Genomic DNA, 18137 nt, shown 5'->3' with positions numbered 1-18137 from the left:
GTTAGGGTGGGAGGAAGTATGACTAATGTAGCTGTGGAGTACAGGGGCTTGGAGTATACGTTAGTAGCCTGACTGTACCGTGAGATGGACATGGAGAGACCCAGAAAGTGAAGGAAAAAGTCAAAGTTCGGTTTTGTGAACATGAGAGCAGGGTGGAACTTGTCTGCAAAAGTGATGACATTTTTGAGTTCTGCGGGTGCATGCAGTAGCACAGATGTAGTCATTGATGTATCTGAGAAAGAGTAAAGGGAGTGGGCCCCAGTAAGATTGTAAGAAAGATTGTTTAACCTGCCCCTCAGAAAAAGGTTTATAGATTAGGCCTGTACAAATAGCTACACCTTTGATCTACAGGAGTCATGTGGTGTGTTTGATTTGCAGCAAAATAACAATGATTGAACGTTCTATCTTTAGCAGGAACGTGAATCACTGAAGGATGCTCAACAGCAGAGGCAGGGCATAAATACTATTACCTCCTACAAAATGAAACCAAGAAACAAGTGTGTCAACAAGATTTGCTCCCAGATGAGTACCTTGTCTTTTCTGCTCGCTTTGACCGACAAAGCATGGAAGCACCTTCACGAACTCTCACAGCCCCTGTGATTTTCATATCTGAGGCCAGTGTGAGAGCATCCTTCAGAAGTGTGAACCCAGGGAAAACATCTAGCTCAGATAGGGTATCTGGGTGAGTTCTGCAGACCAGTGATAGTCAATTGGATAGTGGTTCACTGATACCTTTAACCTCTCGCTTCAGCAATCTGAGGTAGCCACTTGCTTCAAACAAGTTTCAATTACACCAGTATCCAGGAATAATCTGGTCACCTGCCACAATAACAATGATTCAGGAGCTCTTGCATCCACTGTGATGAAGTGGTTCGAGAGGTTGGTGATGAAACATACCTGAGTAGTGCCTTGGAGCTGTATCAGTTTGCAGACTATCACAACAGACAGTGAAGAGCAGATGCCATTTCCTTGCCTCTACATTCAAGTCTGGAACACCTGGACAGTGAAGATGCATATATTAAAATTCTCCTCATTGACTAAAGCTTGACATTCAACATTAGCTTCCCCTCAAAACTAATCAATAACCTTCAAGTACTTGGCCTCAATACCTCCTTGTGCAACTGGATTCTCGACTTCCTCACTTGCAGTCTCCAAGTCAGTTCAGATTGTCATCAACATCTCCTCCACAATCACCATCAGCACAGTTGCACCACATGGATATGTGCTTAGCCTCATGCTGTATTCACTTTATACTTATGACTGTGAGGCTAAGTGCAGCTCCAATGCCATATTTCAATTTGCTGATGATAGCACTATTGTGGGTAGAATCAAAGGTGGATAACAATCAGCATATAGGAGGGAGATTGAAAATCTGGCTGAATGGTACCATAATAACTTCTCACTCAATGTCAGCAAAACCAAAGAGCTGATTACTGACTGCAAGAGAAGGAACGCGGAGATCCATGAGCCAATCCTTATCAGGAGAAAGCCAGAAACTTTGAATTCCTTGGTGTTATCATTTCAGAGGATCTGTCCAGTATGTAAATACCATGGCAGCACCTTTCCTTTTTTAAGTTTGCAAAGATTTGGCAAGTCATCTAAAACTGTAACAAACTTCTATAGATGTGCAGTAGAGAATGTGCTGGTTGGAATGGAAGCACCAATGCCCATGAATGGAGCATGGTACTGATTCCACAACCTATGAAACCACTTTTAAGGACTCTACAACTTATATTTTTGGTATTTTTTATTTAGTTATTTACTATTTTTTTCTTTACTTTTCTTTTTGCATGGATTCTCTTTTGTACATTGGTTGTTTATCGGTCTCTGTAGTGTGCAGTTTTTCATTTACTCTATTGTATTTCTTTGTATTTACTGTGATTGTTCACAAGAAAATGAACCTCAGGGTAGTGTGTGGTGATATATATACACACTTTGATAATAAATTTACTTCGAACTTTGAATTTCGAAGACTCAACAAGTTATGTCTCTGTCTTGCAAATATATCACAATGTCTTTTGGCTTATACAAGGCTTATATACTGTGCCTTGTTGCACTCATGAAGAAATTACAAGTTGGTGATGATGATGGGATTTCAGGAAGTCCTTCTTTGGGACTATTACAATATATTTGTGACTCTGTCTTGACAACTTTCAAATAGTGTCAGGAAAGCATAGCACAGTAATACAGAGCAGTGAGGGACCACAACACTCATATTATGAAACATAAGCAATTGTGGGCTTTGTGCTTACATAACTGGATTGTTTAAAGAAAACTAGAGCTTTGCTCTAAACATAATCAAAGACAACACTGGTTCAATTTAAATCATTAATTCATGTTGCAATGTGCATTAGTTTATATCAATCAGCTATCAATGATTTGCAGCTATTACATTGGACAACAACTTTTTTCGAAAGTTTTTCTTCCTCAATTTTTTTTTTGATTATGATAGACCACTTGAAGTTGAACACAAATATAATTTCAGACCACTATGGAGAAATAAGAAATTAACTTTTATTGAATATAATGCTGTCAATACTGATACTTCGCAATTATTCTTGCTTTGCAATAATCTGCTAACATTGATGGATTCCAGTTGCCCTGATAGTATTTCTACATAACCATAACATCCTGGTGCAATGATTTACTATGCTGGTCACTGATTTGCAGGGAAGAATTCTACATGAGAAGGCAGAAAATAAATCTTTAGTGACACGTGTTTTTTCTGCTTGAAGCATGTTGTTAACCAGCTGCATGAAATTTGGTGCTCTGTAGTTGCCAAGAAAATTTTCAACAACATCCTTGAATGTCTTCCATGTGATTTTCTCCAGTCCCACTAAGTTCTTCGAATTGCCTGTCATTGATGACCTGTTTGATCTCTGGACAGAAATGCCTTCCTTAATCTTGGCATCAATTATTCTGACTTGAATTATGTTTGCCAAATATATTTTTCTTAGTAGAGAATTGAGATGTATACAATATTCTATGTACAGGTTTTATTGGGGTCTTTTATAATTTTAATAAGTTCTATCATCAAATCCTCTTGCCTTAAAGGCAAACATACTAGGTTATTTCCTATTTGCTTGCTACAACTCCATCTTAACTTTCGTCGAGATCCCTCTGAATGCCACCAACTTTTCAGTTTGTCATCTTTAAAAGGTTATGTGACATGAGTCCTGCAAGGTTCTCCGGTGTGCGGTGGAACACTGGGCTTCTAGTTTTCTTGTGCACCTGTGTTTACTAATTGTGGTCTTAACTAGAGCAATTAAGTCCTTGTGCTTTCTGTTCAATCTTGTCAAGTTAATTGTGACTGCAGGATTTTTCCGCTTTCTATGATCATTTAATGTGGACTCTCGTTTACTGCTAATTCTTGAGTCCTTGTGTTGAGAATGATTTGTCTCATGAAGTAATCAGTTGTGCCTCTGATGCTGTGCTGGTATCTCTATGTATAATCTCTTGTATCAGTCTCTACATGACAGTCTGCTGTTCCTCATCCCTGGGTTCAGTCATTGCAAGTGCTCACTGTGACATTATGATTCTTTTCTGGATTTTCCACTTCACATTTCATCTTTCACGTCCTTATTAATTTGCTTAGCCTGTCTAAATCTCTCTGAAGCCTCCCTGTGTCCTCGACCATTGATTCCTCAAAGTATAGGCCACACCACCGGCCAACTTACTTACTTTCATAACACACCTGGATTCTTTGCTTTTTTCCCTATTAAGCATAACATTGAAACGGATAGTGAACAAATGGGAACTCAAAGCCAGTCATTTTTGCCCCCCCAACAACATGCAGCCTATTAATCTGAAATACCGATGGGACTTCCTGGTGGCCAAACATTCTAATTCCAATTCCCATAACCTTTCCAATGTATCAGTCCATGGCTTCCTCTTGTCCTCAGAGGAGACCATCTTCAGGACAGAGGAGCAACATCTTATGTTTTGCCCAAGTGCCTTCCAATCTGATAGCATGAATATCAATTTCTCCTTCAGTGAACAAACCTCCCCCCTTCCTTCACTCTGACCTCTTATTTCTCACCTGCCTGTAACTTCCCCCGGTTCCCCTCCTCCTTCCTTTTCTCCTATGGTCCACTCTCCTCTCCTAACAATTTCCTTTTTTCTTCAACCCTTTACCTTTCCCAGCCACAAGGTTTCACCTGTCACTCTCTAGCTAGCCTCCTTGCCCTCGCCCCACCTTTTTATTCAGGCATCTTTCCCTTCCTTTCCAGTCCTGAAGAAGAGTGTCAGCCTGAAACATTCACTATCCATTCATTCGCTGAGATGCTGCCTGACCTGCTAAGTTCCTCTTGCATTTTATACTTTATACTTTATACTTTATTGTCGCCAAGCAATTGATACTAGAGCGTAGAATCATCACAGTGATATTTGATTCTACTCTTCGTGCTCCCTGGAGTACAAATTGATAGTAAATATTAAAAAATTAAATTATAAATCATAAATAGAAAATAGAAAAGGAAAAGTAAGGTAGTGCAAAAAAAACGAGAGGCAGGTCCGGGTATTTGGAGGGTATGGCCCAGATCCGGGCCATTTTGTGTGTATTGCTTTGAATTTCCAGCTTCTGCAGACTTCCTCATGGTTATGATTTGCTACATTATTTATGCCTCTTTTCATCCTGTACACCTCTATCAAGTCACCTCTCATACTCCTTTGCTCTCTAAGCCAGGCAGCATCCTAGTTAATCTCTTCTGCACACTTTCTAAAGATTCCACATACTTCCTATAATGGGGTGATGAGACAGAACATGATATTCCAAGTGGAGTGTAACCAGAATTTTACGATGCTATAAAATTACCTCGGGCTCTTTAACTCAATCCCCTGACTACCATATGCTTTTTAACCACCCTATCAACATGTCCTTCAACTCTGAGTGATATATGGGCATGGACCCTAAGATCCCTGTGTTGCTATACACTTTTAAGAATCCTGTCATTAACTCTATATTTTGCAATCAAGTTCTACCTTCCAAAATTAATTCACTTCACACTTTTCCAGATTTAGCTCCAGCTGCCACTTCTCAGCCCAGCTCTGCATCCAAACAATGTCCCATTTTAACCTAGGACAGCCTTCTGCACAATCCACAACATCACCACCTTCGTGTCATCTGCAGACTTACTAACCCACCCTTCCACTTCCTAACCCAAGCCATTTATGAAAACCACAAAGTGTAGATAACTGATTTCTGTACAATGTCACTGGTCACGGATTTCCAGGCAGAATAAACTATATCTGCTACCACCCTTTGCTTTCACCTTCCTGTGAGCTTGAACCAGACTGGCCATTCTCCTCAGACTTCTATCGTTAACAAGGCATTTTAAACCTCAGAATTGACATTCACTGAATTTTTTATTGTTGCTTTTCACACCATTCCCTGTAAATTCTGGAGAATGTTGTGCATCAAAATCCCAGGAGATCAGCAGTTTCTGAGATACTCAAACCACCCTGTCTGCCACCAACAATCATTCCACAGTCAAAGTCACTTATATCACACTTCATCCCTATTCTGATGTTTGGTCTAAGCAACAACTGAACCTCTTGACCACGTCTGAATCCCTTTTATACATTGAGATGCTGCCTTATGATTGACTGATTAGATATTTGTATTAATAAACATAGAACATAGAATAATACAGCACAGTACAGGACCTTCAGCCCACATTGTTGTGCTGACCCTTAAACCCTGCCTCCCATATAACCCCCCACCTTAAATTCCTCCATATACCTCTCTAGTAGTCTCTTAAATTTCACTAGTGTATCTACCTCCACCACTGACTCAGGCTGTGTATTCCACGCACCAACACTCTTAAGCTTTCTTAACTACCCTATCTGCCTGTGAGGCAACTTTCAGGGATCTGTGGACATGTACCCCCAGATCCCGCTGCTCCTCCACACTACCAAGTATCCTGCCATTTACTTTGTACTCTGCCTTGGAGTTTGTCCTTCCAAAGTGTACCACCTCACAGTTCTCCAGGTTGAACTCCATCTGCCACTTCTCAGCCCACTTCTGCATCCCATCAATGTCTGTCTGCAATCATCGACAATCCTCTACACTATCTACAATTCTCAGTGTGTGATTCCTCCTTTAATGCTCAGTGTGTGGATCCTTCCTTTAATTCTCAATGTGGGGATCCCTCCTTTAATTCTCAGTGTGTGGATTCCTCCTTTAATTCTCAGTGTGTGGATTCCTTCTTTAATTCTCAGTGTGAGTCCTTTCTTTCAATCTCAGTGTGTGGATTCCTCCTTTAATTCTCAGTGTGTGGATTCCTCCTTTAATTCTCAGTGTGTGGATTCCTCATTTACTTCTCAGTGTGAATCCCTCCTTTCAATCTCAGTGTGTGGATTCCTCCTTTAATTCTCAGTGTGTGGATTCCTTCTTTAATTCTCAGTGTCAGTCCTTTCTTTCAATCTCAGTGTGTGGATTCCTCCTTTAATTCTCAGTGTGTGGATTCCTCATTTAATTCTCAGTGTGTGGGTTCCTCCTTTAATTCTCAGTGTGTGGATTCCTCGTTTAATTCTCAGTGTGTGGATTCCTCCTTTAATTCTCAGTGTCAGGATCCCTCTTTTAATTCTCGGTGTCAGGATCCCTCCTTTAATTCTCAGTTTGGATTCCTCCTTTAATTTTCAGTTTCGGGATCCCTCCTTTAATTCTCAATGTGGCGATTCCTCCTTTACTTCTCAGTGTAGATCCCTTGTTTAATTCTCAGTGTGTTTATCCCTCATTTCTTAAATAGTCACATTACTTTTGCACTGAGTATATAAAGAATATAAAGACCAAGCATCTACTCAAATGCAGAATGAAATAAGTGATAAAATATTGGATTTCTGCCCTTCTTTGTACAGTGACCAAGAATGATTGGTGAGTATTGCCAAAAGAAACCAACCTATCAATAACTCCTTTACAGTCATGGGCATGCATCGATTAAGCCATGGGGACTTTTACGACAATGGGAAAAAAGTTTCTTGACACTTTAACTATTCTGATGTTTGGTGTGCACAACAACTGAACATCTTGACCATCCTCTGGGCTTCCCCCCTCCCCCTTTCTTTCTCCCTAGGCCTCCTGTCCCATGATCCTCTCATATCCCTTTTGCCAATCAACTGTCCAGCTCTTGGCTCCATCCCTCCCCCTCCTGTCTTCTCCTATCATTTCCGATCTCCCCCTCCCCCTCCCCCTCCCACTTTCAAATCTCTTACTAGCTCTTCTTTCAGTTAGTCCTGACGAAGGGTCTTGGCACGAAACGCCAACTGTACCTCTTCCTAGAGATGCTGCCTGACCTGCTGCGTTCACCAGCAACTTTTACGTGTGTATCTTGACCATGTCTTCATTTTCTGTGCATTGAGTTGCTGCCATGTGATTGGCTGATTAGATATTTGCATTAATAAGCAGGTGTACAGGTGTATCCAATAACATGGCCACTGAATGTATGTTTCTAACTGTCATGAACACTTGATCTCAAGATACAAAAATGTTATAATTTCAATATAACATGATAAAAATTTGACAAAGTAAATTTTAATGTAAGCAACTTTGATGTGTGTTGCTTGAATTTCCAGCATCTGCAGAATTCCTGTTGTTTGCGTTTAAATTTTAATGTAAGATCATTTTTACTAGATAAAATATCTTGTAGCTCTTAAAAGATTGTTATTAGCTCTTTATTTAACCAGACACTTCTGATACCTTCAACCTCGAATATTCCTAGGAGTTGTGCCTGAGATTATAATATATACTACGATTTCTGACACATTCTGACTGTGTTCTTTCTGCAGACTTTAACTTTAATGAATCTGAACTTCTGCCAAATGCAAATGTGAGAGCTATGCATTTCCTAGTTGTTCTATCTGAGCTCACGCCACACGCATACTTGCTACTGAAGCTGTTACCCTGCTGTCTGTTAAACTATGCTGTCTGCCATTACCAATGTGCTGCATTCTTGAGGGCAACACAAGTCCAAAATGTGAGATTTGAAGAACGGTATGTGATACATTTAAATACCAATTGAGGAATTAACAGCTCAACAACTTTAACACATGGATTCAGTGTTATAACACCATGAAACAGTCACTTCACACTGAGAACAATTTGGCAATGTAAGATAAGGCCAGGATTAATCAATGCTACACAGCACTTGAAAAAAATATTATGCACTGGTAATACAAACATAGTAACATGTGTATTGAGAATAAAACTCAACAGTAAATCCATAGCTATTACTTTGTAAAATAAATTACAATGAAATGTACCATAATACAAGTGGCAAAAGAGGTCTATTATCATATAAAATAGTACTGATTTGATAGCAGTTAGCTTTTCCTTACTGTGATTCGATGTTGGGCTGCTCTAGACCAGTCTGAGATGGAAAGCTCCTATAAGCCGTGGCAGAGAAAATATTTCAATCTGACACACAGGTGTTTGGCTCAGGAGCTGCTTCTAAAGATAATAATCAAACCTAAAAACATAATCTATTAGGCGTAACTCTAGAACAAAAACATAATAAAAACGATGTGTTTTGATAACTTATTTGGCCCAGGTTTTGTTCAAGCAGAGCATCTTATGGAATATCACATACGAGGGGTGAATGATAAGTTCGTGGCCTAAGGTGAGTCAATTTTAGAAAACCTAGCACATTGATTTTTCCTACATTTACACTCTTAGTCCAGTGGTCGTGGAGCATATGGATCCCTTCTTTGTAGAAGTTGGCATCTTGGACCTCCAGAAGTGGTCCACAGCAGGGGTGACTGATAAGTTTGTGGCCAAAGGTAGAAGGAGATGAGTTATTAACTTCAAACTTTTTGCATTTTCACTCAAAGAGTTGAACTGCACGTGCATGTAACAAGAGCTGTATAACTCATCTCCTTCTACCTTAGGCCACCAACTTTTCAATCACCCCTGCTGTGGAGCACCTGGAGGTCCAAGACACTCTCGTTACCTGCATGTGCAGTTCAACTCTTTGAGTGATAATGTAGAAAGTTTGAAGTTAATAACTCATCTCCTTCTACTTTAGGCCACAAACTTATTTATCGCCCCTGCTGTGCACTACTTCTACAAAGAAGGGATCCGTATGCTCCACGACTGCTGGACTGTGTGTGTACATGCAGGAGGGGTCTATGCTGAAAAATAAATGTTTTCTAAAATTGACTCCTTCCACTTTAGGCCACGAACTTATCAACCACCCTTCGTAAGTTAAACATGTTTACACATGTCGATGGTTGCCAACTAAATGAAGATGAGATCACAAGGCTAGCTTCAGGTTTGAACACAGAGGCTGACAATGTAATTCCTTAACAATAAAATGAAAGTACTGCAGTATTAACAGAAAGTGAATTGAGAAGATTTTGAACTAGACTGCATTTTGGTAGCAAATCAGATAAAAGAGAAACAAGGCAAAAGAGAATGTGTCTAGAGAGAGAAAAGAGAAAAAGAATGTATGAATTATTTTGGAAGAATACATATGACATTTTAAATCTCCAAATCCAGTTGGGATGAATAACTCTCACATCATTAAAAAAGACTGTATGTGCTATTAATATTTTACACTTAAGTTTCCACTGTGATTCACCTATGTGATGCATCAACATGAAACTTGTGGAAAGGAGAAAGGAGAAATGCCATTTTTGCACTGACAGTGGAGGAACAATGCACATCAGGTAGCCACTCACAAAAGACTTACAATTCTCAAGACACCCATTATCCTTTCCTTGACACAAGTTCATTTCTTTCACGTTAATGGTCGTTATCATTCACACACAATAATTTTAGCAGCAAATTGTGAATTTCTTTTGTGTCTCTTAAAATATTAAAAAACATATTCAGATGTTTCATAAGTGATGGTCATTCAACACCAACATCTAATTTTGAGATGTTATTTTAACACATAAGATTATTGTGGCTTAATTTTCAATTCCAGTTAAAAGAGATTGCAATGACTGATTATTGCCAGTAATATTTTATTTGTTTTTTTTATTGAGATACAGTGCAGAATATGCCCTTATGGCCCTTCAAACCATGGCGCCCAGCAATCCCCTGATTTAATCCTAGCCTAATCACGGGACAATTTACAATAACCTACCAACTGGTATATCATTGGACTGTGGGAGGAAATCGGAGCACATAGAGGAAATGCATGCAGTCATGTGGAGAATGTAATCCTTACAGGCAGTGTCCAGAAAGTACATATGGTAGAACTGATAGTAGACCATTTTGCCTCAATCACATAAAAGGCAATAAGCAACTTCATTCTTCTCCCATCGTAGATCCAGCTTTGCAATTGACAGTTTCATGAATACCAGAATTCATAGTCATTGAAGCAGCTCTTTAGTCCATCCAGTCCTTGTCAACCATCAAGTTCCCATGGCAACTAACCCATTTATTCACCTCATATTCCCATCATTTATCTTCCCCAAACTCTGCCCTCCCCTAGGGTTCAACTCTCCTACATAGTCAGAGAGAATAGGAATAGGCTTTTTAGCCAAACTGGTCTATGTTGAGTAAGATGCCCACCTAAGCTGGCCCCATTTGCCCAGCTTTGAACGAAATTCCTCTAAACCTTTCCTATGCATGTCCCTGTCCAGGTATCTTTTATATGTTGCTGAAGTACCTGCCTCAACCAGGCACAATAGAGACTAAGTCAGCTTCATTATGGGCACAACCCACCTCACCACTGAGGACATATCCAAAATGCCATTCAGTAAGGTAGCATCTATCAGTAAGGACCTTCAACAACTGGCACATGCCCTTTTCTCATTTCAAGAGGAGGAGGTACAGGGCCTGGAGTGGAACAGTAGCATAGTCGTTGGCACAATGCTCTACAGTACCAGCAACCTGGGTTCAATTCCGACCACTGTCTAAGGAGTTTGTATGATCTCCCTTTTTTTGTGTGAGCTTCCTCCGGGTTGTCCCGTTTCCTCCCACAATCCAAAGACGTACCGGTTTGTAGCTTAACTGGTCAGTGCAAATTGTCCTGTTAAACTGGGGGATTGCTGGATCTGCATCACTGAAGCTTTGAGTTGGTCTATAAATTGGTTGCATCACTGTGTTGTGCAGTAAGGATATTATTAATAAACTTAAAAAGAACCCATCTAGCATATGCTGTTTTAAAAAGTTACCCCTCAATTTTGAGGCTGTGCCCTCCAGTTCTGGATATCCTCACCAGAGGAAACATCCTCTCCACATCCGCCTTATGCAGTCCTTTCAACATTAGGAAGGGTTCAATGAGATTCCCATGCATTTTTCTGTATTCCTGTGAATACAGGCCCAAAGCTGCCGAATGCTCCTCATATATTAACACCTTCCTTCCCAAAATCATCCTCGTGAATCTCCTCTGGGCTCTCTCCACTGACAAGACTTCCATTCTGAGATAAGGGCCCAAAACTGTTGACAATACTTCAATTGCGGCCTGACTAGTGTCTTATAAAGTTTCAAAGTTATCTCTTTGTTTGATGTTCTATTCCCCTTGAACTAAATGCCAACAATGCCTTTGCCTTTTTTACCACTAACTCAACCCATAAATTAACCTTCTGGGAGTCTTGCATGAGAACTCCTAAGTCCCTTTGCACCTCTGATGTTTGAATTTTCTCCCCATTTAGATAATTGCCTGCACTATTTTTCTTTTTACCAAAATGCATTATCATACTTTTCCCAGCACTGTATTCTCTCTGCCATCCTTTGGCCATTTCTTACAATCTTTCTAAGTCCTGCTGCAATCACATTGCTCCCTCAGCACCACTTACCCCTCCATCTATCTTCGTATCATCCGCAAACTTTTCCCCAAAGCCATCAATTCCACTATCTAAGTCATTGACAAACAATGTGAAAAGTAGTGGTCCCAATACTGACCCCTGAGGAACATCACTAGTCACTGGCAGCCAACCAGAAAAGGCTCCTTTTATTCCTACTCATTTCCTCTTGCCTGTCAGCTATTCCTTCAGCTTTGGGCCTGTACATGCCAGTACATTTCCTGCAACACAGGAGATGAGGAAGCTCATGTTGTTAAGCAGCCTTATCAAATGCCTTCTGAAAATCTAGGTAAATGACATCCACTGCCTCCCCTTTGTCCATCCTACTTGTTACTTCCTCGAAGAATTCCAATAGATTTGTCAGGCAAGATATCTCTTCACAGAAACCATGATAACTCTGACTTATTTTATCATTAGTCTCCAAGTACCCCGAAACTTTGCCCTTAATAATGGACTCCAAAACTTCCCCAACCACTGAGGTTACGCTAACTGACCTATAATTTCCTCTCTTTTGTTTTCACCCCTTCTTTCACAGATGAAAGCAGGCACAAGCTGGTCGAGTGGTAGACAGAACACCCCTGCATTGTTTGTGGTGGCACCAATCAATGCTCCCAGTTGCATATCATTTCCATAACACCATACAAATATAAGACATAGGAGTGGACTTGGGCCATTCAACTTATTTTCCCCCTCAAGCCCATTCCGCTACCTTCTCTCCATTACCTTTAACATCCCCACTAGTGAAGAACTTAAGAACCTTCACTTTTAATATATTCTATGACATGGCCTCCACATCTTTCTGTGACAATGAATTCCACAGTTTCTCCACTCTCTAGCTAAAGAAATTCCTCTTCATCTTTGCTCTAACTCCTCTTTCAACTCCTTTCCCATTCCCACACTGACTTGTCTGTCAGTAATCTCTCCCTCTGCATGCTAAGGACTATCACCAGCTCGAAGAACCATGCCTCATTCTGCCTGGAGGGTTTACAGCCCAATGGTATGAACGTTGAATTCTCCAGTTTCAGGTAACTATTACCTCCTGTGCCACCCTTTCCCTTTCTATGGCCCCCCTTCCAATTCATCTCTAGTCTTCCCATTTTTGTTCCCCTTCATAGTCATAGTCATAGTCATACTTTATTGATCCCGGGGGAAATTGGTTTTCGTTACAGTTGCACCATAAATAATTAATAGTAATAGAACCATAAATAGTTAAATAGTAATAGGTAACTTATGCCAGTAAATTATGAAATAAGTCCAGGACCAGCCTATTGGCTCAGGGTGTCTGACCCTCCAAGGGAGGAGTTGTAAAGTTTGATGTCCACAGGCAGGAGTGACTTCCTATGACGCTCTGTGCTGCATCTCGGAGGAATGAGTCTCTGGCTGAATGTACTCCTGTGCCCACCCAGTACATTATGTAGTGGATGGGAGACATTGACCAAGATGGCATGCAACTTAGACAGCATCCTCTTTTCAGACACCACCATGAGAGAGTCCAGTTCCATCCCCACAAAATCACAAGCCTTACGAATGAGTTTGTTGATTCTGTTGGTGTCTGCTACCCTCAGCCTGCTGCCCCAGCACACAACAGCAAACATGGTCACACTGGCCACCACAGACTCGTAGAAAATCCTCAGCATCATCCGGCAGATGTTAAAGGACCTCAGTCTCCTCAGGAAATAGAGACGGCTCTGACCCTTCTTTGACCAGTCCAGTTTATTGTCAATTCGTATCCACAGGTATTTGTAATCCTCCACCATGTCCACACTGACCTCCTGGATGGAAACAGGGGTCACCAGTACCTTAGCTCTCCTCAGGTCTACCACCAGCTCCTTAGTCTTTTTCACATTAAGCTGCAGATAATTCTGCTCACACCATGTGACAAAGTTTCCTACCGTAGCCCTGTACTCAACCTCATCTCCCTTGCTGATGCATCCAACTATGGCAGAGTCATCCGAAAACTTCTGAAGATGACAAGACTCTGTGCAGTAGTTGAAGTCCGAGGTGTATATGAAGAGAAAGGGAGACAAGACAGTCCTCTGTGGAGCCCCAGTGCTGCTGATCACTCTGTCGGACACACAGTGTTGTAAGCACACGTACTGTGGTCTGCCAGTCAGGTAATCAAGAATCCATGACACCAGGAAAGCATCCGCCTGCATCGCTGTCAGCTTCTCCTCCAGCAGAGCAGGGCGGATGGTGTTGAATGCATTGGAGAAGTCAAAAAACATGACCCTCACAGTGCTCGCTGGCTTGTCCAGGTGGGCGTAGACACGGTTCAGCAGGTAGACGATGGCATCCTCAACTCCTAGTCAGGGCTGGTAGGCGAACTGGAGGGGAACTAAGTGTGGCCTGACCATAGGCCGGAGCAGCTCCAGAACAAGTCTCTCCAGAGTCTTCATGATGTTTGCTATATGCCTTTCCCAGCTGCACATCACCCATTTTTTTCCATCCAACCATATTGGTTTCATTGACCTGTTTACACTCAAACTACACCTATCAGATACCCCTCCTCCGTTTGGTTCCCTCTGCCTCTTCGTCTCTCCTCAAATGGTTTCTATTATCGCTTTCCTTACTGATCACATTCCAGTACTGGTAGCCTTTGTTTCCTCACTTGTAAGCCTTGTATATTCATCCATCATCGTCAATGAAGACCACTACACCATCAGTCATGATGATGATGGTGTCGAGACTAGCGCTTGATTTGGATTGAAGTGAGGGAGAGTTGCGCAGCGTCAGCCTCACACTCTCTTCCCAATTACCATCTGGATCCAGTAGCAAGACAGAGTCGAGACGGCTGGAGATGGGACTAGGTGCAGTGGATGACCATGGTTTCTCCTGTGTCTAATCGTGCTCTACGCGTTACAGGACGCTTGCAGAGACAGCCTTCTTGACCGTTGGACCTTCCATTGGTCTCGTCTGCTCAATCCACCGGAGTCTGTCTTCACATGCTGGGATAGACAACTCCCTACCTCACCGAGGGTTTGAGACCCGTCAGCTACCCTCACCTGGTTTAGCCGGCTTGTCAAAGCCGTTGCCCGTGGTGTGTACGCTATTGCATGCAAACAGCTACGGGCAGCCACAGGTGAGAGCTGAGTGCCAGATGGGGACCAAAAGTGGACAAACCACCTTAAAAAGAATGCGACATGTTCCCGCACCAGAGGTGCTACCCCTCCCTGACACACCATACACCCCTGTAACCCTTGTAACTCTCTCCACACTCCACCAAGTTTCACCTGTCTTTTTGTTCCATTGTCCTCTTCATCCTCTCACCATCTTCTGTCTCCTAACTCTACCCTCTCCCATCATCTTTCAGCCCCTCTCATTCTGCTTATCACATATTGACCCTTACTCCTTCCTCACTGAAGTCTAGCAATCTTCCTTCTCCACCCTCAGTCTTGATGCTGGGTTTTGACCCAAAACTTCAGCCAGTTCTTTCTCTCCACAGATGCTGCCCAACACACGGAGATCCTCCAGCAGTCTGCTTTATTCCAGGCTCCAGTGTCTGCCGCCTCTTGTGTCTCCATCGAAGAAAACACGGACAGCCTTTTGGGCAAATGTATGGTTGAAAAACTTAATGCAACAGACTATGATGTGATACAATTTTGTCAAGCGAAGTGAAAAGTAATATGCTGAAAAAATTCAAAGGCTATACTGGAAAAGTTTTTTTTTTATTTCTCAGAACATACAGCATCATACAGGCCCTTTGGCCCATTATGATGTGCTGACGAAGATGAGCATGAAAAAATAATTAAAGAGCAGGCGGCATCATGAGCAGCATATACAAAATGCTGGAGGAACTCAGCATCTATGGAGATGAATAAACTGTCGATGTTTCGTGCAAAGGCTCTTCTTCAGGATTGGAAAGAATAACAAGGTGGGGTGAGGGGAAGGAGGCTAACCAGAAGGTGGTAAGTGATACCAGGTGGGTGGGAAAGGTCAAAGGCTAGAGAAGAAGGAATCTGATATGAGAGGAGAGTGGACCATAGGAGAACATAGGAGACCATAGGAAATGGGATCATGGATCTCTTAAATTGAGAGGCCGTGTACAAACTTGACGGGAATTATGATTACAACACTTGTGGAGACTTTGGAGAGGATAAAGAAAGAAAAGATTCACTTAAATGATTCCTGGAACAAGATTTATGCTACTGTGAAATGCCGGAGAAAGTGGTATTTTTCTCTAGATCAAGAGGAGATATGATAAGTGTGTCCATGGTAGTGAAGGATTTGGAAAAGAATATGACTAAGAAACTATACCTCTTCCTAGCCTGGCTGGCCTGCTGTGTTCACCAGCAACTTTTATGTGTGTTGCTTGAAATTCCAGCATCTGCAGATTTCCTCGTGTTTGCGTGACAAAGAAACTTGTCTCTTTATGGGAAGTACTGAGGACCACACAACATCAATTTAAAGTGAATGGCAAAAAGAAAGAGATGCAACAAGAAATACGCATTTCTCCAGCACTGTGTGGTTAGCATTTGAAGTCCGTAGCCTGGCAGATAGCGGGAAACAAATCTATTGTGCTTCTCAATTGAGAATTACATCAGTCCTTAAAGTAAACATCAATTGCAAGACTTCTGTAAGAGAATCTGGCAGCCTTACTCTGAGAGATAGGGATAGATAGATAGATAGAGAGAGAGAGGGAGAGTACAGACTTGAAGGGCTGAATGGCCTTAGATCATAGAACAGTAAAGCTCAATACAGGCTCTTCAGCCTACTATGTTGTGCTGACCTTTTAACCTACACCATGGTCAATCAATCCTTCCTTTCCAAATAGGCTTCCATTTTTCTTTCATCCATGTACCTATCTAAGGGTCTCTTACATGTCACTAATGTATCTGCCTCTACCATCACTCCTAGGAGGGTGTTCTATGTACTTACCACTCTCTGTACTCTAACCTCCCTCTTAAACTCTCCTTCAGTCACTTTAAAATTATCCTCTTTCATATCAGCCAGTGCCGCCCTGGGCGAAAGGTGCTGACTGTCCATTCTAGCTGTGACTCTTCTCATCTTATACACTCTCTTGTGGCCTTCTTCGCTCTCCCTTTGCCTTTCAATCAATTCAGGATTTTCTATTTTGATCACAGAATTGGTCTTAGTCCATTTCTTTCACCTAAAAAGTTGCTTTCAATTATGTTCAGGGTCTCAACCTGCAATATCAACAAACGCTGTGCCTCCACGGATGCTTTGAGAAAGGCTGACTTCCTCTAACATTACGGTTTCAGCATTGTCAGTCTTTTATATCTCCATTCTTTTTAATTCATGACATTACATGACACAGGTCTCCATAGTGATCACTCATTATATTACAACAAGATGTGGTGTGAAACATCAGCCCTTGCAAAAATAAAGAGAAGGAATTCTGCAGATGCTGGAAATCCAAAGCAACACACACAAGATGCTGGTGGAAGTCAGTGGATCAGGCAGGATCCAGGGAAATGAATACATAGTCAACATTTCAGTCTGAGACACTTCTTCAAGACTAGCAAAGATCTAGGAAGATGCCAGAATGAAAAGGTGGGAGGAGGGGAAGGAGGATAGCTAGAAGGTGATAGAGGAAGCCATGTGGGTGGGAGAGGGAGGAAACTGTAGGAAAGGAAAGTGGACCATAGGAGAAAGGGAAGTGGCCAGGTGGGGAATAGAAGAGGGAAAGGGGAGGGGATTTTATATTCTCCAGAAGGAGAAATCGATATCCATGCCATGATAGCATGAATGTCAATTTCTCAACCCCAGGTGAATCCTGAGATGAGTACTAATGATCAAACCTGTGATTGGAGAGTCCTGGGGTCAAGATGTGGAGATCAAATCCATGATCAGTGAGTCTGGGGTTTGATATTTAGAGATTGGTGAAATCTGAAGGGCAAAGTTGAGGGTTGATGTCCAAAGCTTGACAAGTCTGGATGTAGAAAGCCCAAACGTCAAAGAGTGCAGTAAAGAAGGCCAAAAATTAAGTTTGCAAGTCCAGCCCAAGAACTGGAGGCATGTATGTGTGTGTGTTGGGGTGTGGGGTGTGAGTGGGTGGGGAGGTTGGGAAAGGGACTTGTTTTGCTGTTATTGCCTTGTTTTGCTCTTTTGCAGCTTGTGTTCTTCTGATAAACGTGCACATGCTACGTTTGTGCCTGAATATGGGCTGCTCAAAGTATATTCTTGGGTGAGTTGGTTGTTAATGCAGACAACACATTTCAATGTATGTTTCTATGTTTCTATGTACTTGTGATAAAATAAATCTGAATCTGAAATCTACTATCATGAAGAAGCACCTCATGCAGATACTACCAGTGGCGGGGTGGATAGGCCAGTGATGTACTTAGCTAAATCCTTCACTCGCTGCAGTATCTTACTTTGCAGAGCAATTGAATTGACATACCGACCATAATGAAACCAGTCTGTCT

Source organism: Mobula hypostoma, chromosome 5, assembly GCF_963921235.1.
Source record: "Mobula hypostoma chromosome 5, sMobHyp1.1, whole genome shotgun sequence".
In the NCBI taxonomy this organism is placed as follows: Eukaryota; Metazoa; Chordata; class Chondrichthyes; order Myliobatiformes; family Myliobatidae; genus Mobula; species Mobula hypostoma.
This window is presented reverse-complemented; position numbering follows the sequence as displayed.